The following is a 24,872-nucleotide window of genomic DNA, read 5'->3' as shown; positions in this document are numbered from 1 at the left end:
ATTTCAGCTCAGGTCATGATCTCAGGGTTGTAACAGCATGTCCTGCAATCAGGCTCCACACTGGGCGTGGAACCTGCTTAAAATTCTTCACCCCCCCCTTTAAAAATCTTTAGGAACAAGTTACTGTATATATATATATATATTTTTTTTTAAGATTTTATTTATTCATGAGAGACATGGGGGGGGGCAGAGACACAGGCAGAGGGAGACTCAGGCTCCATGCAGGGAGTCCGACATGGGACTCGATCCAGGGTCTCCAGGATCACAACCTAGGCCAAAGGCGGCGCTAAACTGCTGAGCCACCCGGGCTGCCCTATATCGTTTATTGATCTAATATCAAATGTGTTGTTTTCATTTTAGGGTTTTAAAAAATATCTAAAGACTTTAGTAAATATTTAATAACTTAGGAGCCTATGTGCTGTGATTTGTAATTAACATTTTACAAAGAAAGTTAAATGTGGAACTTGTAAAATCCAGGATTGGGCTTTACTGGCATCTATTACAGCAGTCTTTGCAGTAATTACTAGATTTCTTTTATGGCACCTTGGATTTCCTTGCAAAGTGCCGGTTTAGGAGTAACGTATAAAAGGATTTTAAGTAATTTACTAGGAAAAGTAAGAAAGCAAGAACTGAGAAGGATTGTCAGTTGTAGAATAATTAGTTTAAAAAAGACTATAGCGTAGTATGTACAGTTAAAAGAGTTACATTTTGTCCTTTTAGAATTTATTAAAGGGTTTGTAGATTATTGTAAATCAAGGGAAGTTATGTGAGTATAATTAAAGGATTCTTTAACTTGGTGAATCAGGTTATTTTCACATATTCTGTGACTTATTTGCAGAACAGTTTTTTGTTTAAATAAAAATAAGTAAAAGCAAAAATCTTAAGGTTTGTTTTTTATAGCTTAAGCACGTTTTTAAAAGTGGAGCTGACATCCGCACTTGAGAAGTATGGGCATACAATATATCTTGAATTTGTGCTTTTGTGGAATTTTAAAAACACTTTGTCTTTAGTTATTAATGTTTTTCTTGAGGACTTGTTTTCAATGATTATTTTACCAAATAAATTTAAGAATGATAGTACAGATGAGTTTAGGACTGAAAGATATCTTTATAAGGATTCTGAAAGCTGGTCCACAAAACTTCAGCCTCTTGGGGGTTGTCCCATTTTTTCCACATTATCCTTCCCAGAATTAACTGTAAGAAACTTATATACTTGGAATACTTGTTGGAAACTTCTTTTTTGGGGAGATAGCTCAGTTGACTACTTGAAAAATATTCATCATTGGTTTCCTGAGCATTTAGGTATCTTTGAGTACAATGTAAAGTTGCCCTTATTGGTTTGGTAACCATTGTTTCTAAAGATTTTTAAATTTTTAGCTGCATAGTGAAAGTTTTATCTTGTTTTGTCTTTTAGCCATATTTGGAGTTATTTTGTAAATGCATATTCATCTAATTTTCAAACAAGACACTATAAAACATTTGAAGGAATTATTTTGTAGGGAGTATTTGGGGATAATTAGTGCTTCTGTATTTTTAAAAATATAATTTAGTAATGTTTCAATCTTTTCACATTGGATGATAGACTGATACTTATGTAGCATAGCCTTAATCAGGTAACTTTTGGATAAAATGAAATGTGCTTTCCATTTGTAATGTTAGAAAATATTATAAAAATGAACAATCTCATATTGATCCTCCTGTTCTTGGAAGGTAGAACAGATAGCATCCCTGTTTTACAGTTTTACAAGTGAAAAAATTTTCTGGTATAAAATTGAGCAAGTAATGGCTGAGCTAACTCTAGAAATTGGTCCTCTCTACCCTAGTACATTGTTTACACTGTCAGAGAGGAAACATTTAGGCATATTGAAAGCTTATTTGGTGGGTGTTTACAATAGCATAAATTAAAGTCAGTCGTATCCTCTTGTATCTTTGTAATGCTTTCACCCAACTTCCCATGGTTACATCTTACCTAATTTAGTACAGTATCAAAGCCACGGTATTGACATTGGCACAATATGTGTGTGTAGTTCTAGACCAAGTTATCACATCAGTGTTTTTTAAAAAGAGTTTTAATGTTAAAATTTGCCAAATTTTTTGCTTGGAAGCAGCCATTTTTCTCAAGCCTTCATATTCAGACACTTCTTTTCTTTCTTTCTTTCTTTCTTTCTTTCTTTCTTTCTTTCTTTCTTTCTTTCTTTCTTTCTTTCTTTCTTTCTTTCTTTCTTTCTTTCTTTCTTTCTTTCTTTCTTTCTTTCTTTCTTTCTTTCTTTCTTTCCTTCCTTTCTTCTTTTCTTTCCTTTTTTAAGATTTTATTCATTCATGAGACTCAAAGAGACGCAGGGACTTAGGTAGAGAGAGAAGCAGGCTCCTCACAGAGAGCCCAGTGCAGGAGTCAGTCCCTGGATCCGGGATCACGCCCCAAGCCAAAGGCAGACACTCAACTACTGAGCCGCTCAGGCGTCGCCAGACACTTGTTTTCAAAGCAACTTGAACATTTCATACAGAATCTAAAGTTAGTGTATTTGGATTTTAGTCCATTGAAACAGGAGATAAATATTACCTATTTTTATTCATCCATGTTTTATAATAAGATAGTAAAGTAGGCAGATGCGTTTGCATTGGATTTTCATAGGTCAGTTAAAGACTACAGGAAGTAGATACTTCATTCCAAGAGAAACAGAATAAGGTTAGCAGTCATAATATTTCAACTCTTCAGTATTTTTTTTAATTTTAAAAAATATGTATGCCCTAGATATGTATGCGAGTATTTGAACACATTCATGTCATTTGTCTTAGAGTCACCACTTTTTAACTGGTTATGTATTATTAATGATATAATGGTTTTTCTATTTTACCATCAAATATTTTGGAATGGTTCACTTTGATCTTTTAAGGCAGTCTTTTTTTTTTTTTTTTTAATTTACTTATGATAGGCACACAGTGAGAGAGAGAGAGGCAGAGACACAGGCAGAGGGAGAAGCAGGCTCCATGCACCGGGAGCCCGACGTGGGATTTGATCCCAGATCTCCAGGATCGAGCCCTGGGCCAAAGGCAGGCGCTAAACCGCTGAGCCACCCAGGGATCCCTTAAGGCAGTCTTTATTGGTTTTTTTTTTAGTTGTGCAAGATAAATTTGAAGTTTTGGTACAGCATACTTAGGATTTTTGTTCCCTAATTCACAGAAAACTTACCTATTCTAGACGGTCTCTGTTAAGTGTCTGCTGTATTGTCTTCTGTTGTGCAGAATGGTTGTAGTACATGTAGTTTGTCATTTTGTTATGATGCTAAAAAGAATGAAGGTAGCAGTGAGCTGGGGGCATCTTTACAGAGATTTTTTAAGTGGGACCGCATCTCTTAACTGTTCTGTTTTCTGGGACTCTGTACTTTGTACCAGAGACACTATTTGTTAATCACTTCAAAAACAGTTATTTAGGTATTGCAAATGTCTCCTCTAAGAGTAGAGTTTCCTTTCTACTTAACAATTTATGTGATGCTTCATAATTTTGAAAGCCTTTTAAAATTTTGACACTATTTCTCTTCTGATTCCCCAAGAAGCCTTTGAAATAGACTGATGAAGATTATTCCTGTTTTAAGTGGTTATACTTGGGAATACAATTTGAGGATAGAGCTAGGGTGTTACATGTACCAAAGAGACTTGCTTTCTAGTTTTAACAGTTAGTAGCTTAAATACTTCACTTGGTTTGTAGTTATAACCACTTCTCAGTACTTGCAATACAACCATTATACTCCTAGCCACCACCTTCTCTTACCAGGACTCTGCAGAAGCTTCTGAATGGTGTTCTTTTTGCGTCACACAGTTACTTCCCCCTACAGTCCAGAGTGGTCCAGTTAAAATGCCCGTCAGCTCACTTCATTCTCTTGCTTAAAACCTTCCAGTGACTCCCTGTTACTTACAAGGCCTGTCAAAGACCTTGTTTAATCTGGTGTCTGGGTATTTCTTCAGCTTCTTTACCTACCTCTCTTGGCTCTTGTTTGTGCTGCTCTGTTCATTCTGGCCTACAGAAATAAGTTTGTTCTTGTCTCAAGACTACAGCATGTTATGCTCATTTCTAGGATGTTCTCTTTTTTATGTCTGCCTGGTGCACTCTCAACTTCAGTAATGTGCTTAAGTGTCATCCAGAAGCCTTCCTGCTCACTCTGAAGCAGCCATCCCCATCACTGTCTATCCTTTTTACTGAGTGTGCCTTCCTTGTACTTAACATTACCTAATGTTATTTACGTATAGTCATTCTGCTATAATGTGACTTGTGTGTTCCTGAAAATCCTCATGCTGTGCAAAATCGCACCACAGGACTTAGGGGAAAATGTAGTTAGGGGCACATTAAAAAGACAGACACCTAACAAAAATCATAGTGTAACATATTTAATGGTTAAGGAGTACAGTAACAGTACAGTAAGTATGGATGGTTCTTTACCTTCACAAAGACCAGAAATTAGCTTGTGAGAGGGTATATTTTGAAATGGTTGCAGCTTGTGAGTTATTGATGAAGCAGTGGAAGGAGGGTTATCTGAAATAACCCTCTGAAAGTTGTAACACCAGTTGTGGATGGATATGGTTCATAACTCCTAGGATGAATTGAGGTAGCTGGCAGATTTTTGGGGTACATTGTAAATTCCTGCGTATCTTGGTTCAAATGGGTACAGCTAGTATTTTTCAGAGGTGAAACTGCTCTTAGGGAAAATTTGTGTTATGCTCAGATAATTTCCTGATTTATCAGTAGTACTGGAACACATGTGCATTTTCAAAAAGTGTTAATAGCAGAACTAACCGTATTTTAGCTTTTCTTAGTCTTCTGTGGAATACACTCCACCAGAACAGAGAGTGAATTTGTTAACTTGTATTTCTCTTCCCCAGAACAGTGCCTGACACCTTGTAGCATTTCAGTAAATGAGTAGATAGAATAATATTGGAATTGTAATTGTGATTTAAAGGAAATGAAATTGCAGTTTTCTGGAGCAGTGCTTCTGAAACTTCAATTGTGTATTGTAATCACCAGGGGATCTTGGCTAAAATGCATATTCTAGGTAATGTGTGCCACAAATGCAAATTACATGTGTGGTTTTCTAGTAGTTCTATTGAAGTAAAAGTGAAATTTTAGTATATTTTCTAACCCAGTATGTCCAGAATGTTATCATTTCAACATGTACTTGATATTTTTAAAACTATTAATAATTCTTTACATTCTTGTGGGAAGTCTTTGAAATCTAGTATTTTACACTTATAGCACCCTTTCAGTTTGGACTAGCCACCTTTTTTTTTTTTTTTTTTAAGATTTTATTTATCTATGAGAGACAAAGAGAGAGAGAGGAAGAGACACAGAGGGAGAAGCAGGCTCCATGCAGGGAGCCGGACCTGGGACTTGATCCCAGGTCTCCAGGATCATGCCCTGGGCTGAAGGCGGTGCTAAACCGCTGAGCCACCTGGGCTGCCCGGACTAGCCACATTTCATGTGCTTACTTGCCACATGTAGTTTGTGACTATTTAATTGGACAGCACAGTTCTGGAGAATATGATCACTCTGGTCTATCTAATGTCACACATACTCCTCTAATTTTCTAAAGAAATTTTTCATATGTCTGATTTTTAAAATACTATATAAATGCAAATTGCCTTAAATCCTGTCATTTGGACTTAATCAAATAGGACACCTTCTTAGGTCCTAAAATATCAGAGGGATTTTATAAATAGCTTTTCCAGAATTTTTATTAAAATGGTTTTATATTTTGTTATACATTTTTTGGGCTTGTATTTAATATTTGTGTAGTGGGTTCAGTGGACATTTGGTATTGACAGTTTCAGTCTCCGAGGACTGACCAGAAATACTTTTAGTTGGTTCTTAGAGGATATCTTACCCTTAATTAATGGATTGAAATATTCAGTTAGATTAGTGTTTAAGTCTAGTCTCTGATACTTGTAGCTAGGTGATGTTAGGCACATATAAAATCTGAGTTTTTGAGTCCACTCCCTTAGGATTGTTATGGAAATTGTGCAGCTAAAACATATTTTTTTTTTAAAGATTTTATTTATTTATTCATGAGAGACACACACAGAGAGGCAGAGACATAGGCAGAGAGAGAAGCGGGCTCCATGCAGGGAGCCTGATGTGGTACTCAATCCCGGGACTCCAGGATCATGCCCTGGCCCGAAGGTAGACACTCAACTGCTGAGCCACCCAGGCATCTCTCATCTAAAACTTTTAAAGCAGTTAACTAAGTACCTGGACTGTGACATCCTATATGATTAGGTTTGCTCTTACTCATTTGGCTAAGTTAGTATCAGATCAGCAGCTGTAGGTCTCAAACTACTATTCTCCTTAGAGTTGGAAAGTAAACACTGGATATTTTAAGTTGCCAAACTGAAGAGCCTGACAAGTGACAGCTACATGAAGGGGGCTCCAGGGTAATTGTGACTTGGTGCCTGCTTATGCCCAGGAGTTTGCAGTTCAGAGATTTTTTAGGACAGGCATAAGGATAATTTCTCCCAGATATGGCTACTTATTAGAATCCCCTGAGAAGCTTTTAAAGTTACAAGTTACGGACTCCCTCTGAACTATCATGAATCAGAGCAGTAGGGGATGTAACCTAGAAAACTGAATTTTTAAATAAACGCCGATTTATTTTGGATACTTACAAACTACAGGTCTAGCAGAGAGCACATAGAGGAGGGAACTCTGAGCAGGACATTAAGAATTTTATTGTCATGAATCCAGAAGTTAGAGTGGTTGTTTGCCAAATCATGTGTTAATGTGTTATATCCTGAGTTCTAATGAATTTTCTTCTCTTTGACCTTTCCTGATATATAGATAGTACAGTTTGTATGTAGTTACACATTAGTACTTTAGTATCCTGTGGCACGGACATCTAATGCCCCACGGTAGAACTAATACTGGACAGTAGAGAGTTTCTAACCAGTATTGGCAACTGGAAGACCAGTGAGATCTATTTAGATAATATCAGGAGCTACTGTTGTTGTTTCAGATAAAACTCTGGCACTCTGTATCCTTCTCCTCCTCCCTTCCCCCAATCCCTGCACCTTCTTGTTGTCTTGAGACTGGTCATTGGTAAACTTCGTTTAGTTTTGTTTGAAAGATAGGTTTCACCTATTGGTATACTCAGGCTGACTTCCGATGTTAGCAAATCATTTTCTTGAAATTTACCCTTGGGAGTTACTGCATTTTAAAAGAAACTCAGGATCTAAGTGTGATTGGTATATATTTACTTGGATAGTGCTAGATTATTGGTTTGATTACCAAAGATATATTTGATTACCTTTGAATTGTATGACAGTATACCAGAAGAGCATGACATAATGTTGGCATCTTCTGAAAGGTTCTGACCTGTGCTATCCTAATAGAACTAGTTGTCTCTGGTAGCCAGAAAGCAACACCAGCAAAATAGGTTATTTTGGAATATCTTGGATCATATGAGAGAGAGGATCATGATAAAGTTTCTGCACTTGATAATTGATTTGTGAAGAATAATTTTGTAGACTGTTGCAACTTCATAAAAATGTGTGCAGGTTTATCATGAAAACCTTGATATAATGGGAAAAAGGAAGTTGGAGCACAGTATGATAGACTGTAAGAAGTAGTGTCCTCTACTGCCTGTGGCCTTTTCTGTGTTGGTTTGGTCCAGTTTCTGTTCCTGGTGTTTTTTGACTCCTTATCAGGGTTTTCTTTTGTATTTAATATTGTATGCATAAATATTTGAGTCTTTATCATGAGACATTTAAATTAAAAAAGTATTAAAGTTAAGTCACAAAGCCGTACTTTGTAAACTGTAGACTAACCTTAATTTTATATTTTTTTGTAATTATGATTGTTCCTTTTTATATAACTTAAATGTCAGTGTGCATTATTTTGGGAAAACAGGACAAAGTGCTTAGCCTTCAAAATCTCCCCTTTGATTTGGGCTAGTTTTATTATTACCTTGACAAGGAGGACTCACCCGAGTCCCAGACACTGACTCACAAGTCGGGATTTCTTGGGAAGAACAGATTTCAAAATGCAGCATTCATTTTAGTATTTTGATGTTTAAACTATTATCTTCAGTACAGGCTATGGGAATCGGAAAACTTATTTACTGTTTATTTTAATGTATTTGATTTTCATTGTAATTATAAAACTAGTTCATGGGAAGACTTTTAAGTGTGGTCTAGAGCAGGAGTGGGAGCTGTTACTCCTAGCTGTTTAACTGACTTTGTCAGCACATGTTATTAGTGAAGTTACGGAATTATATACTGTTCACTACTTTCCACCTTAAATCTTTGCACATTGGCACATTATACATTTAGGATTTGAAATTGTCCTTTTGTATGCTGATTTGATTTGGGGCACATTAGCTAACTTTAGGTTATATAAAGCCATATGTTACTAGCATTGCTTGTATTGTAGATTTGGTGTAATTTGGATTAAGATGGTGGAAGTAGAATTTAAAGAGAATTACAGTTGATAAGAATATTTTGGCATCAGGATGATTAGAAATGCTAATAAGGAAGAGCTCAAGCTTGAACCTGATACACTGGGAGAATCCAGGAGATATGGGGCATGGAGGCCTAGAAAGTTAGATTTTAGACATGTTGTGTTATTGGGTTATTTCTATTGCTTTTATAATTTTGTTTAAAATTTGCTATATGGGAACCATACCAAAATTTCACTAATGTGGACACTTCTCATTTCTACTCTGATAATGTAGAATGGGATGAGTTCAAAACCTTTTACATTTTTCTGTTATAAAACAAAAAGATTTATTTAATTTTTATAAAATAAATAGGATGGTATCCAAAGAGAAAACAGTTACAACGATGAAAGCATGTTCAAGGTAGTCATTATATATAGTTTCCTGCTAATTGCATGTTCTATTCATTAAAATTAGAAGAGCAGTGTTGATGAAAGGTAAAATGTACTTTTCTGCTGCAGCCCCTCACTGTAGTTTTATATGAGGCTAAATCATACTGTGTTGCTATTTCTGTAAGTTAAAAAAAAATAATATCCCGAGTTTCATGTGGTTCCACATAAGTTATAACAGATTTGTAGCATATTCTACCTCTTGTTAGGGCAGTCCCCTGTTTTTCTAGGATGTACTTAAATTTTCCTGCCTTGATGATCTTTTTTTAATGTTTATTGCCACAAGATGGCCATCTACATAATGTTGATTGTGTTGATAACGAGCATCCTTGCTTTTTACTGTAATGGGCATACTAATAAAGTTTTACCTTTAAGAATGCTGCTTTTAATTTTTTGGTAATTTTTTACCAAGTAAAACATTTTCCTTTTCCTAGTTTGTCAAGAGTATTTATCAGGAATAGATCTTGAATCATGCTTTTTCTGCAACTGCTAAGAAAGGTGATGATAATGGTTTTTCTTCAGTTTATTAATGAAGTTTAATAAAACAGATTTCTTAATGTTAAAGCACCTTTCCTTGGTCATGGGATTCATGGTTCTGATGTGTTAATTTTTTTTATTTTTTAATTGTTTGCATTTACATCCACAAACGAGAAGCACTGTTGAAAATGGGTGAGAAACATTTCTGTCTTCTGTGCCCTGAAGCAGCTTAAATAAGACCAGAATTAACTGTTTCTGAAAACTGTGGTTGAATTTTGCTGTAAAACTCTGCTCTTACTGCCTTAGTGGTAGAATTTGGCTCTTTTCACATTTTTTTATATGCTTATTGATTCCTTTTCCCTATAGCCTTTAATATTTTACTAGAAAATGTGTTGATACAAAGTTTAAAATTCTATCAACAGTTGACTCTTTTCTTGTATCGTGACCTTCCTATACTTTTTAGGAATCAAACTTTAACCAAAGACTCATTTCTTGTATTGGTAGCTTTAAACAAGCTGCAGAGAAACAACTCTTTATTGTTTTTTATTGGATTCTTCTTTGGCCTTAATTTCTTCAGTTGAGTAGTTTGATTGTTTTGCTTATTGAAAACCTTTAAACATTAAATTTTCTATACTTTACTGCTTTGTTCATACTGCATAGGTTTTGGTGCAGTTCTAGAGTGACTGCATTTTTATTCAAGTCTAGATCTGATTCCAGTTTTGTTTTTTTCTTTTTTAACCCAAGAGTATGCTTTTAAAAAATACTTAAAGTTTTTATTTATTGTTAGAGCAAGCAAGAGCATGTGCACACAGTTGTGTGGCCGTGGGGGGTGGGGGCAAAGGGAGAAGAGAGCATCTAGCCTGATGCATGGCTCCATCTCATGACCCCAAGATCAGGACATGAGCACCTGAGCCAAAATCCAGTCATTCACTTAACCGAGAGCCACCCAGGTGCCCCTTAGAAATTTTTTAGTGAATTTTATTAATCAGTATTTTTAAAATTACTATTACTTGGCTTTCTGTTAAATTCTGATTTTATTGGCCTATTAGAATTAAGATTTTTTTCCTTATCAGAATAATTATTGGAGTATTTCGCAGGTGTTTGAAAATAATACATTTCTTGAGGTGCCTGGGTGGCTCAGTCGATTAAGCACCTGCCTTCTGCTCAGGTCATGGTCCTGGGTTCCTGGGATTGAGCCCTGCTTTGGGCTCCTTGCTCAGCGGGAAGCCTGCTTCTGCTTCTCCCACTCCTTCTGCCTCCTGCTCCCCCTGCTTGTGCTCTCTGTCTCTGGCAAATAAATAAAATCTTGAAAAATATGTATGTATTTCTTTATGGTACAGAGAATTCTGTCCGATCAAGTTCTTTAATTACGTAGCATAACTACAGTAAAAATCCTCAGTAATCTTAATTTTTACTCGATTTGTTTTCTGACTGGTAAAAAATTTTCCATTGTGATAGTGGATATTCTCATTTTTTAAAACATTTTTTGCCTCGTATGTTCTGTCTCTGTTTGCATGAAGATTTATAACTAATATTTTTTATGAGTGCATGTCCTGGCATGTCTTCATTTTGTCCTTATATGAGAATGATCTTTTGGCTAGATGATAAAACATGAATCCTTTTCCTCCCCTTTTCTGAAGATACTTCTAAATTGATGATTACCTGTTGTTCATTGTTGCAGATAAGTCGTCTGATCTCAAACCTGGTTCTTTTTATACGTAGCTTTCCATTATGATGTATGTCTTTTACTTTATTTTTTTTTTAAATTTTTATTTATTTATGATAGTCACACAGAGAGAGAGAGAGAGGCAGAGACATAGGCAGAGGGAGAAGCAGGCTCCGACGTGGGATTCGATCCCGGGTCTCCAGGATCGCACCCTGGGCCAAAGGCAGGCGCTAAACTGCTGCGCCACCCAGGGATCCCATGTCTTTTACTTTAAACCTCCCATTCCCTAGCTTGAGGAGCCTTTAGGATTTTTCTTTTCCTTTATCCTAAAATGTAAAGCTTCACCAAAGTCTCTTTGTAACTGAGTTCTTTTTTCATACTTCTGATAGGGCTGTTTTGTCTAAAGAGTCCTTAGAATTGTTTCTCTTCCTCCTCCTACTGTGACCCCCCCCCCTTTTTTTTTTTAAGATTTTTTATTTATTCATGAGAGACAGAGAGAGGCAGAGACACAGGCAGAGAGAAGCAGGCTCCATGCAGGGAGCCCAATGTGTGACTGGATCCCAGGTCTCCAGGATCACGCCCTGGGCCAAAGGCCGGCACTTGCTCAACCACTGAGCCACCCAGGGATCCCCTGCCCCTTCTTTTTAAAATTGTTTTTGACTCTTCGCCTTTTGGAATTTTGTTAGATGTGTTTTGATTATATTCTATTTATCTTTTTCCTGGTAAGCAGGTAGATACTTGGATACTTTTTGAGTGAGGATACATTGTACTTGGGAAAGAATGCCTTGGCATATTTCTTCCAGCATTCTAACTATTTAAAGATGTGTTCATTTCATTCACCTATTGGAAGTTTTATTTTGGACAGCTGACTTTTAATTAATTTCTTTGTGACCTATAATTTTATGAATCTGATTAAATAGAAATACTTGGGGAATTTAAATTATATTTCATTTTTTCCATGTCAAATATGTTTCCTCAGAAGGTTTTCTATTTGAGTTTGGTGCATCTCTTCCACATTATTGGGTTCCGTGGATGTTTGCTCTTTGTAGTTGACTGTTCACATTTGGGAATAAGAGTCTAGGTTAGCCACTGTCCAGTAGAATGTGTGGTTGAAAATGTTCATTGTTTGAGCTGTCCATATGGTAGCTATTAGTCACAAGTGCTCATTGAACATTTGAAATGTGGCTAGTAGAACTATGAAATTGTCTTAAAAAAAAAAGAACTATGAAATTGAGTTTTAATGTTTACTTAATTTAAATTTAGCCTATTGCCATTATGCTGCTTCTCTCCTCACTTGAGATTCTTTTTTTTGCAACTGCTAAGTATCTCTTGGTTAATAAGTCCACTAAAAGCTTTTCAAGCCATAAGTTGTTTGAAGTGATTTGTCCTTTTATTGGTGTGTGTGTGTGTGTGTGTGTGTGTGTGTGTGTGTATTAGGATGTTGGGTTTTTTTTCATGTGCTGTTTTCATCTCATTACCTGCCCTGAACAGTTAGCATTCCCTAAGGTGTTCTGTCCTTGCTGCTTTTGGTTCTGTAAATCCTACCCCTTCGTTTCCAAGACCACATGTCATTTTACTTATTAAGCATGTCTCATATGGTGTTCCATGGATTATTAAAATCTGTTCCTAACTTGATTATTCCCTAGTTAATGCTTCTAGGAAATCATCACTTATTTCCTTTTCTTATCTCCTGTGTTTAGAGGGGATTTCTAGACTGCACTGTCCTCTTAACTATTGCACTATCATTTTAACAGATCTTTTATCTCATTCCTCATGCATTGCTGTCTGAGTGAAAATTTTAGGTTAAATTTAAACATTATTCTCTTCATTAACTCTTAAAGTCTTCATTGATTCTGTACTGACAACATAATTGTCCAAATACTTGACTTTTCCTCTTTTCTCATGTACTTATCTAGGAAATCTTTCTGTCTGGTGTACATAGAAGACACTGAAATGAAAACTAAACACTGTGATGTTCATGCCAGAGATTTGACATGTTAGGATAGATTTTTTTTTTCTCGTAAATATAGCTTGAAACTTTGAAGAATTTAAAATCTTCTGACTCATCCTTGCCAGGAGTCCAAACCTCTCTTTTCTCAAACGACTCTCCCTCTCTCTGTACTAAGTCATGTAAATCTACTTACCCAGTCCTAGAACATCAAATTGCTATTGCCCTTCTGTATGTTTTCACAGATAAAGCTGTCCTCTCCCCACTCCTACCACTTTTTTGGGAGGGGGCAAACCTCTGAATTCTTCAGGATTCCAGTTCTTCATTGAATGAAGATTTCCTTGGACCTTTTTCTATTACAGTTCTTTTATAGAGAATTGTAATTGTTTGTATATGTGATTTGCCTGCTCTGCTGTAAGTTCCTAGAAGACAGAGACTTAATTTTTATTGTATCAGGGCCTGGCATATAAATGTAGGTGCTCGGTAATATTAAATTAATATCTTACATGCCACTTGACATGTCTGTATGTGTCTGAAATAGGTGAGTGGTAGTAACCTTCAGGGAATTAATTGGTTTCAAGTGAAAGTTACCTTTTCAGGTGCCAGTTAAGAGTAAAATAGTAAGAATTCACTATTTTAGAATTCCTAAAGCAATTAAACTTGGTTTTGTACTATTTATGAAGGAAGCAAATAGTTTTATTCAGACCTTCAGGAAAATACATAAATAGGTTTAGTTATAAACTTAAAAAAAAACACTGTGTACGTAACTGGTGGGCTAATTATACCACATTATTAACCAATCCCTTAGGTAGCCCTGATTTTTAGACTCCTATCAGTTTTATTATAATCTTATAGAGGATATTTTAAATTCTAGACTTTTTACTAGTTTTTAACTGTTCCCAAATTACTGTTTCTCAAACTCTCAACTTTATGGCCCACTATAAAGTTTTAATTTCTTAAGTATATTAGGCAGAATAATGGTTTGGATTTTTTTGTTTTTTAATTGTTGTTAGTCTGTTTTCCAAATATAACTTTATATTTGAATATTCAGTAGATTTTTCAAGCTTATTGAAATTAAGAATTTTCCTAGAAATTCTCATATATAGTGCTTCATTTCTCAAGGGTAAACCCTTGTGAATTGCTGCCTAATTATTTTTAGTTAGTGATTCATTGTGTTTATTTTTATTCCTAAAAGTGACTAAAATGTTAACTGAAGATCATTTTGAATCAGGAAAAAAAAAAGAATGCAACTATAACATGGCATATTTTAGCTCTTGAACTTGTACATTTTTTTTTAAGATTTTTTTATTTATTTATTCATGGAGACAGAGAGGCAGAGACACAGGCAGAGGGAGAAGCAGGCTCCATGCAGGGAGCAAGTAAGCTCTTTGAGGGGCACCTGGGTGGCTTAATCTGTTAAGTGTCATACTGTTGATCTCAGCTCAGGTTGTGGGGTCAGGCCCTGTGTTGGGGCTCGACACCAAGCCCACTGTGGAACCTACTTAAAAAAAAAAAAAAGGTAAACTCTTTGAAAGAGTATAAGCTACTTCAACCCAGCAATGACTCAGTGGAAGTCTTCTGGGATTGAATTTACATTTTGTTGAAAATCCAAGAGCCACCGTAGCAGATCATTCTTAATTTCTCTTTAGTTTCATTTTGTTTTTGATATAAAACATTAACCAATGTTCCTTCTACTGTATTTAGCAGTATTTTCATTGAATTACTCATTGTCTTTAATAGCCAAACTCATCTTCAGTGATAGCGTAAGATAACTTGAGTGAGGGTAACCTATGTGGCTCAGTCAGTTAAGTGTCTGCCTTCAGCTCCCATCATGGTCCCAGGGTCCTGGGATTGAGCACAAGCCTCTTGCTCACTGGGGAACCTGCCTCTCCCTCCCTCTGTCACTCCCCCTGCTTTTGCTCTCTCTCTGTCAAATAAATAAATGAAATCTTAAAAAAAAAAAAAAAAAGGATATTTGAGTGAATATATTATAGGCTCAGAAATGGTTTCTCAAAAAAGTTTCTCAAGGAGGAGTAATAATTGAGAATTGACTTTGAAGGAGGTATAAAGTGAATACGTTGAAGATTCCTAATTTTTTTTTGTGAGTATTCTATTTTTTTTTTAATCACGTCATTTTTCCAATCTTTTTCTTTGTGCTTATTCTTTTTTTTTTTTTTTTTTTAATTTTTTTTTATTTATTTATGATAGTCACACAGAATGAGAGAGAGAGAGAGGCAGAGACATAGGCAGAGGGAGAAGCAGGCTCCATGCACCGGGAGCCCGACGTGGGATTCGATCCCGGGTCTCCAGGATCGCGCCCTGGGCCAAAGACAGGCACTAAACCGCTGCGCCACCCAGGGATCCCTCTTTGTGCTTATTCTTAAGGATATGTGTGGTTTCTAAAAGCGGTCTTCTGGCTTTGAAAAACACTAATTTATTTTTATAGATACTAGAATGGTATATTGTAAGATTTCTTTTCCTCTAGGCTCAGGATTGATCAAATTAAGTAGAGAAAGTCCATTGTTTGGGTAGAGTGGTACTTAAGTTTTGGTTTGTTAGCCTAGTCTTTTTTTTTTTTTTTTTTTTTAAACATTGTAATCCTTTCAATATCCTTAAGATTAATGTCAATGGAGGAAGGCAGGGAAGCATATAGAGAGCCTCCATTATGTATAGTGTTATTTCAGAAGAGCCTTAGTGGTTGGCCTTTGAGTTTTTAATATGTATGTCCAAGCATCATGTTTTCTTTTTTTAAGATTTTATTTATTTATTTGAGAGAGAGAGAGAGCAAACGAGTGAGCATGAGCAGGGGAGAGAGGGAGAAGCAGATACCTTGCTGAGCAGGGAGCCTGACCCAGGCACCCTCAGAGTATCATGTTGAAACATTTAAAACATAAAATAAAAGATATTAAATCATAGAGCCAGAGCTCTTTGAATATTGACTGGATTCTAATTCTATAAGAAGTTCCTTTTGGGGTTTGGATATAATGTATCTTTCAGGTTGCTATGCTGCTAGAATAGATCATTGTTAATTGGATAAGAAGAATTGAGGTGAAAACCATGCAAAGTGAAAAGAGTACCGGTCTTGAGATGTGGATATTATAGTTTTTGTTTTGCTGGTTATTAGCTTTTTAACTATGGGCAGATCATATTCATGTAACTTCTTGCCTGCTGCTTTTTATTCTTTTTTTTTTTTTCCAACAAGGTTGGATTAATAATCTCCAATGTCCTTTCAAAATAAATGACTTGAGATATGTACAGGAGAACCTTATGATTTTTGTGATTTATGATTTCTGATATTTGTTGTGTGTCCTGCCATTCCATGGTAACTGAAACACTCTTCCTGCCAGAGTGTAATATAGTTATACAAATATAGTTTGTAAATATAGTTTCTGTGGGGACCTTTGGAATATTTTCCCCCAGTGTTATTTAGTATTTTTACCACTCTATAGAGAAGGGTAGAATAGCATAATTTTCTTTGCATTTTTTTAAGTTTAAATTGAGAAACAAGGTTGACATTTTTGAAGGCTTTTTAAACAGAAATCTTAATAGTTTTCATTGTATATAATGTAGAAATCAGATTTTGCTCATATAAAAAGTGGTTTGATTTTTTTAACCAATACATGCTTTCAGTTTAAGTCTTAAGTTGCCCACCAAATACAGAATTCATTTTTTATTTTAAGTCAGGATATACTCATTTTGACTTTCCTATAAGAGTATATTAAACTATCTAAACTTATCTGCTGGTCAAACACCAGTTTCTTTGTGGGGTAACTTTTTTTTTAAAACTAATTTCATATTCTAGAGAATCTTGTATTCTTTGTATTTTAAATGTAGAGCCTTTTCTGGGTTTTACTTGATGGATGAGATACTTAATGGGTGTGTTAAAACAGGCATTATGTAGTGCCATTTACAACTGTAGGAAGAGGAAGGGGCACCCGGGTGGCTTAGTGGTTGAGAATCTGCCTTTGGCTCAGGTTGTGATCCTGGAGTTCTGGGATCAAGTCCCTCACTAGATTCCCTGCAGGGAGCCTGCTTCTCCCTCTGCCTGTGTCTCTCTGCATCTCTCTCCATGGCTCTCGTGAATAAATAGATAAATAAAATCTTTAAAAAAAAACCAAAACACAAAAAACTGGGGAAAGTCTGTACAGGTACTTTATATTTAAAGTGTATAAATGAAGTATAAACGTTAATACCTATTTTGACAATTTATTTTCCGTGAAAACTGATTTTTCAAAACATAAATATCTGGCTTAAGTAAATACTTGTAATGTTGTATAGGTTTATGTAGCTGTGGAATGGAATGAGCACTGAGGCTTGGGTGAAACATCCTCATTATGTATTTACCAGTTGTATGAACTTCAGTTCTCTTGGCATCCTGGTTTCCTTTCTTTAAGCTCTTGACTTTCTTAATGCCATTATCCTCCCTTATCCCCAATATCCACTCAATGAGCCTCTTAGATCTTGCCTCTGAAACAGCTTTTGAATCCATTCATTTTTTTTCTAACTCAGACCCTGATCATCTTTTGCTTGAATTAAAGCACTAGCATACTCCTCTCCCTTCCCTCCCCTACAGTTCACTCTCCCCACCATAGCCAGAATCACCTTTTAAGGAAAGTATGTTTGCTCATTTTTTATGTAAAAATCTTTCAATGTCTTCCCACTGCCCTTAAGATAAAGTAAAAGTGTTTCACTGAACAGCTTGCTACATCTCCTAATTTTTTAGCACTCCTATATGCTTCAGTTCTTTGAAGATAATGAGTTCTCTCACACATGGGTACTTCACACATGCTGTTTCCTTTTAGAGTATGATCTCTCCTCCAGCCCCTTTTGCCTAGTTAATTCCTTCCTGTTTTTTAGGCTTGGATTTAGGTACTAGCTTCCCAGTTACCAATCTAGGTTTATTAGCACATCTGTTATCATATGTAACAGTTTATTTAAGGTGATTATATGGTAGTGTCCAAAACTTAGCTTCTCATTTCCCCCCTCTCTAACCTGCTTTTCCCAGTTTTCTGTACTTTGTTAAATAGTAAATGCAGCCTCTCGGTTGCTCAAGCCAATAATCTTGAGCCTCCTTAACCAGTCTTTCTGCTTTCTTACGTTCTAGCTCTTCAGTTTCTTCTCCATGCAGCAGTCCTATCAAATTGCTCCTCTACTCAGAACGTTCTCAGGTGTCCTTATAGTGGCCCAAAGTGATTCATTGCTTTTCCCAGTGTTACCTCTCTTTGTTTCATTTTACTTTTCATTTGCTCAGCTTTAACCATACTGACATCCTTGTAGTTTCATGAGCATTTAATTCACTTTCCTGCCTCACAGTTTGTCTTTACTTTTCCTTCTTATTGGATATCTCTGGTATCTTCTATTCTCAGTGTTTTAAAAATGTGTGATTAAGAGTAATTATTAAAGAGAAATAATTGAATGGAATAATCAAAATGATTACAGTAACGTCTGTAGTACTGTGGTTCTTATCTGGGACAGCAACAGATGGTTCAAATGGTTGGTTTCTCATGAATCTTATTTCTCCTGCCAGAGAACTAAAATCCAATTTAGTAACTTAGAGTCTAGTTTTTTTTCTATTTTAGCAGAAGGTGAACATCTACTATAAAATATACTGCTAGTAACCTTAACTAATCTACCTTTTTTTTTTTTTTCGGTGTTTTTCAGAACGTACTTTATTTCAGAGAAATCTGTGTTTATTACATTTTTAGAGTAAGATTCCAACTTCTTTCCCCACCTATGGTCAGAAACATGTGCAAATGTGGTTCCAGAACCACTTGTTCCAGAATCCTTGGGTTGTTTAAAACACCTTGGGGTGTTTAAAAATGCCACCCAGTCCTACTCAGTAACCAACTGAATCAGAGAACCTCTCTGGGTTACAAAACCTGGATGTTTACATATTTACATGCTCCTGGAAGTGATGTTGATGCACATAAAAGTTTGACAACCACTGCTTTGTGCTATAAGAGTGATAAAATTGTAATGGAATAGAGGAATTAATTCCATGGTGTGATTGATTAGTGACAGAAAGTTTGGGATGGACTTTAATTTAAAACTTGACATTTAATTTAAATATATTTAAAACTTAAAAAACAATTCTAAGTTATAATATTGATGCTAAGACAACAGATTCTTTAAGAGTGCAGAAGTACCCTTTTTTTTCCCGGAGTCAAGTATGAACATTTTTGGACTGATTTTGGATCCAGTAGGAGTTGCCGGTATTTGTGTGCCTTCTAATTCTTTTTTTTTTTTTTAATTTATTTATTTATGATAGTCACAGAGAGAGAGAGAGGCAGAGACATAGGCAGAGGGAGAAGCAGGCTCCATGCACCGGGAACCCGATATGGGATTCGATCCCGGGTCTCCAGGATCGCGCCCTGAGCCAAAGGCAGGCACCAAACCGCTGCGCCACCCAGGGATCCCTGCCTTCTAATTCTTAATGACATTTTGTTACTTGGGATTACACTAGAGAGCCTTGGGAATACTCTTTGATTCAAACCACAGAAACATAATGTATTAAGGGTTTAGGAACCCCTTTCAAGGCATTTCAAGGGAAATGCCTCTTTTGTGTTAGTGTTTTGGTTGCATCAAGAAATTTGATGTGTGTTATAGTCATTGTGAACTGTTTTACATTAGCACTCAGTTTTTAGCCTGAATGTGAATGGGTTATTTTGGGTTGAGGTTGGCTATTTTTTTTCCTACCTTCTCACAGTTTTGTTGTGAAAACTTTGCTGCTTTAATCCATTTAGTAATAACAGTTTTAAGTTGGAGATTATCCTAACATTTGGGACTGGCAATTTGATACTTAGGTTATGTTTCTGAAAAGACTGCTTAAAGTTAAAATTATTTAACTTGAAACCGTCTTTTTCTAGTAAAAACAGGTACTTATAGCCTGAGGTGTTTAGAAATTAGCTTTGAGTACCTGTGTAATTGACTTATAAACTGTTAGGCATAATTTTTTTTCACGTTAAAAAAAAGTTTCCTTTTATTAACCATCTAGAACACTTCCATCCAGATCACTACAGCTTAAAATAGATCACTACCCTTTTGCAGCTATTTAGTAGCCAAGAGCAATGGATAAGATCCATACAACGGTTCTTTTCAGTTCGCACTGTCAGTTCAGAACATCTGCTTCACCGAGCCTGATTATTTAAAAAGAATGATAAGAAATTAAACATCACAAATATGTTTTTATTTGTCACCATCAATTGTCTGAATTTTAAACAGATTCTTGGACTGGTGGTTCATATCCATCAGCTCGTTCAACTTTAGCACCAGTCTCATCCCCCGTAGCTTTTCCAGAACTACTACCTTCACCATGAAGCTCCGTGAGTTTTCCCAATTCAAACTGGGGCTTCTTCAGCATTTTTACTTTTCTAACAAAAACATCATGGAGTGGATAAATAGACTGACAAGCTTTTTCTATATCTTTTCTGATGCTGTCTGGAATCAATTTATTGACCACTTCTTTCAAGTCATTTGTTTGCACCTCTCGGGTCATGATTTCCATCATCTTTTTCCGGATTTGGTGGACCTGTTGGTGCTGAGCGTAAGAGGTCTTCCGAATCTGATTATTGCGTTTTTTAGTAAAACCAGCACAAAATAGACGAAGCAAATAACCATCGGTAGTCTTTACATCAACATGAGCTTCAATCTGCCATTTTTTGACCACGGAGCACATTTTGTCATGGGTAAGATCCATGCCATGGAAATTAGGCAGTTTTTGCCCTGCACATCCTCAGTGATTAGCTTGAATTTCCTAAATGCAACTTCATCATTCTGCAGATCAGCAAGGCTAACTTCAAAAACGCGACCCTTGAGATCATCAGACGCAATTTTGGTTCCTTGAGTTCTTGTGACTAGTGTTTTTCCAATATTTCTTATATTGAACATAGCTGGTGCTTTCACATCATACCAATCTTTCTTAGAAAATGGATCAACCACTTTCTTCTTAGCTCCCTTTTTGCCGCCTTTCGTAAGGCGCTTGTTCTTGCCAACCGCCATGGCCCTGCTCTCTGTTAGGCATAATTTAATGCATTTTCAATGCCAGTATAAGTCATTTTTAGGCAATATATAACAGCATTATAAGACTGTTAGCTTCATAAAGTGCTCTCATTACCTAAATAAGGTATATGAGATTTAGCAAGCTCAGTCTTAAGAGAGAAAATTTTACCTCTGTGAAATTATTTTTCTTCATTTTTTTCCTGCTGCTACTCTACTTGGTTCTTCAATGTTATATGCAGCAATCTACTTTTTTTCCTCTTCTTTTTTTCCTGTGCGGGGCTTGAATTCGCACAACCCTGAGATCAAGACCTAGGCTGAGATAAAGAGTCCCACGCTAAACTGACTGAGCACCTAGGCACCCCAGCAGTCTGCTTTTTTTTTTTTTTATAAAAATAAGTTTTATATGAGCAGACCAACCTGTGTAAGTTTAAGAATTTTCTTCTTCTCCTTGGTCCTTATTACTGCACTCCGTTGTGTCACACACTACAGTTATATTAACAAAAGCAAGTAAAAAAATACTGAATTGGTTTCAGAATCAATAAAAATCTTCTGCATTCAAGAAGTTTAAGGAATCCTAAGGTAGGACTGCCCTGGGGATTTTAAAGACACTGCAAAGAGTGAAGCAAAATTTTTATACACTGTAAACTTTTTAATTGATGCAGTTGGCAGGCACCTAGAAGTGAAAGGTTGACTAGAAACAAAGTTAGAAGAGATCAAGCAATCTGTAGTAGTGCATTGGTACAGATCAACCAACATGAATTTACTATAGCAAATGAATATGTAAAGTAAGAAAATGTAAGGAAAAGCATGATATTTTCAGTAAGAGATTGATGTAGCACATACAAGTATATTGGGCATGTATTATGTGCCAGGCACTCTGGATACCACAGACAACTAGATAGTTAAATCTGCCCTTAAGAAATTGACATTCACAGGAGAGAGATAATAAACCAATAATATGAGTTAGAGAAAAGTAATGCCTCATGGAAAAATAAAGCTGAATAAGAGGAAATAAAATAATCTAGGGAAGTAGAGGTTGTTATAAAGAAATTTTGGAAGGGTTGCTATATAGAAATGAGGAAGGGTAGGCATGTGACTATGGGGTGAAGAAAGTTTGTTCCAGGCAGAGATCAGTAAATGGCAAGGGCATCACATGAGAACATGTTTGATATGCTTGAACAAGCAAGGTAGCTATGGATGATGGATGTTTTTAGGGTGAGGAAGTGATAGAAGTTGATGAGCTCAAGAGGTGAGGCAAGGGCCAGATCAAGCAGGGCCTTGTTTGTAGGCTTTTGAAAGGATTTGGGCTTCTACTTTGAATAAGATGAAGAACCATTGGAGGATATTGAGTGACTTAATCTATCTGGATAAGAGAAGCAGCAACAATGAGATATCACTTAGGACATTGTTGGATTTGCTGAAAGAGAGAGTAGTGGCTTGGATTAGGATGATAAAATAGAAGTGGTGTGATTCTGGATGTATTTTGAAAGAATCAACAGATAAACTAGAAGTGAAAAATGACTTCCAAAAGTTTTCACCTAAGCATTTGTAAGCTGGAATTTTCGTTTATTGAGGTCAAGAACAACTATACAACAAAAAGTTTGGAATATGGGTAGAATTGTGAGTTTTGTGGGTTTGGGTTGTCTTAGAGAATCCTGTTCAGATATCAGAGGGAGATGTGAAGTAGGCAGATGACTTGGGTCTGGAATTCAAGGAGATTGAGCTGGAGACGTTAGCATATAGAGTGAATTTAAAACCATAAGTCCAGATTTCACCCAGACTATAGAAGGTGAGTAAATATTTTCAACTTTGCAGCCATAAGGTCTCTTGCAAATACCCCCACTCAGCTAATGTAGTGTGGTGGAGCCTTGGCATTTCGTAAAGGAATGGGTGTGATCAGATTCAACTAGCAAATCATTTGCATACCTCTCCCATGAACAAAGAGCTGCAGGTTCAGGGACTGGAGGAGTAACTAGCAAAGAGATTGGGAAGGAGCAGCCAGTGGAGTAGAAGAGAACCTTAGGCAGAATATCTCCTGGAAACCAAATGAAGAAAGTGTTCCAGGATGTGTGTGGATGACTTACGTCTAGGTCTGCCAGTTGGTTGGATAATGTGAGATCTGGCACCAGTTTTCGAATAAAAGGAATAGACAACAAAAGTATGGCTTTTAGAGTAGGATGTAGGTTAAAGGAAAGGGATTTCTCCTTCTCTTTTCATTTCTTTTTTCTTTTCCTTTCTTTTCCTTTTCCCATTTTCCCTTTCCATCCATTCCTCATTTCCTCCCTTCCCCTTTCCTTTATGAGAGCCATTAAAGTATATTGATATGCTGATAAACTGATATAGCAGAGTAGGATATTACAAAGAGGCAATTGCTGGAGCAGTGTTGAGATTTAGTATACAAAATAGAAGAGTGGCCTTAGATCAGAGCATTAACAGTTCATTGATACTAAGAGGGCAGCTTATTACTATTACAGTGTTATATACTGATTATTCTTTGTCATTTAATTATAGCTGGAGAGATCACTGTAACACCATTTTTTAAGTTGAAGGAAGATTTATTTGAAACTATAGTTGTTAAATCGGTATCCTTCATGCTTTGAAGCTGCCATTTTGGTGCCATTGGTGTTCTGCAAAGAGTACCTTGCAGGTTACTGTTAGGAGGAGCAAGGGAGGAGAGACCAATTCTACTATTATTTCTTCTAGATATCTGTTCTGGGTAGGATTTTGTTTTGGAAGGATTCTTCTTAAAGACTTTAAAAACCATTTGTCAAAGTATATTCTTTTAATATGAAGTGATAGATGTCAAAGGAACCAGTAATGAAAGGTAATGATCTGCTCTTCAGAACTGTATGCTCCCCACTTAATTCGAAATACATTCTTAAAATAAAGGAAACTTCTTGGGTACTACCCTTTTTCAATCATGCTATCCTCTGGACAGCCCACCCCCAGCCCTGCCCCTTTCCTAAAATTATCCTGTTTGTCATTTCTATGAATTTGACTTTCTTATGTAGGCTTTATCTAAAATGTACTTCCGTAAATTATCTTTTGATAAAATTCAACTAGAAAGGAAAAGTTCACTTGTAAATGGTGTTTTAAAAGCTTTTTTGAGGGCAGCCCAGGTGGCTCAGCAGTTTAGCGCCGCTTATAGCCCAGGGCCTGATCCTGGAGACCTCGGGATCGAATCCCTTGTCAGGCTCCCTGTGTGGAGCCTGCTTCTCCCTCTGCCTGTGTCTCTGCCTCTCTCTCTCCTCTCTGTGTATTCTCATTAATAAATAAATAAAATCTTTAAAAAATAAAAAAAATTAAAAAAATAAAAACTTTTTTGAAAATTTTATTTATTTGGGAGAGTGAGAGGGGGAAGCCGACTCCCTGCACATCAGAAAGCCCTACACGAGGCTGGATCCCAGGACTCAAATTATGACCTGAGCTGAAGGCAGACACTTAGCCAACTGAGCCACCCAGATACTCCTAAGTGGTGTTTTTAAAACAGTAGTTTAAAAACAATTTACGTTAGGGTATTTGGATATGTTTGTGTTTTAATGGAGTTTGACCCTAAGGGGTAAACAAGGATTGCAGAACTTCTAAGTTTTTTCATCAAGTGGGATGGTGAGTGAAATATGGCCGCCCCTTCTAGATTTTTTTTTTTTGTCCCCTTCTAGATTTTTATATGAGAATCTTTTTTTTTTTTTTTTTTGGAATGGGCATGGTTGGGGAAGGGTTAGCATGAGAGGATAGGGGAACAGAGAACTAGGAACTGATTGTGATACACGGTATGTTGCAGACATTTGAGTTGTTTCCTCATAGATATTTTCAGTGTTTTTTCCCCCAAGCTCCTTGAGGGTGGTGACATTAATTGAAAATCTGATTCAAATAGAATGATTTCACTATTTATATTTACCTTATGCTTTTGATCTGGTG

At 36.2% G+C, this 24,872-nt stretch overlaps 1 protein-coding gene and 1 pseudogene across 7 annotated transcripts in view; one reads left to right on the top strand and one right to left on the bottom strand.

Moving 5' to 3' along the window:
- WAC (WW domain containing adaptor with coiled-coil) overlaps positions 1-24,872 on the top strand; it is an 82,350-nt gene that overhangs the window by 5,718 nt on the left and 51,760 nt on the right. The gene's annotated exons all lie outside the window — the stretch shown is intronic.
- On the bottom strand, positions 20,063-20,954 carry LOC129515581 (40S ribosomal protein S3a-like; annotated as a pseudogene).

Source organism: Nyctereutes procyonoides, unplaced genomic scaffold (genome assembly GCF_905146905.1).
Source record: "Nyctereutes procyonoides isolate TBG_1078 unplaced genomic scaffold, NYPRO_anot_genome, whole genome shotgun sequence".
NCBI classification, from domain to species: domain Eukaryota; kingdom Metazoa; phylum Chordata; class Mammalia; order Carnivora; family Canidae; genus Nyctereutes; species Nyctereutes procyonoides.
Note: the sequence above shows the minus strand (reverse complement) of the source record. Positions and strands in the feature narration are given on the sequence as shown.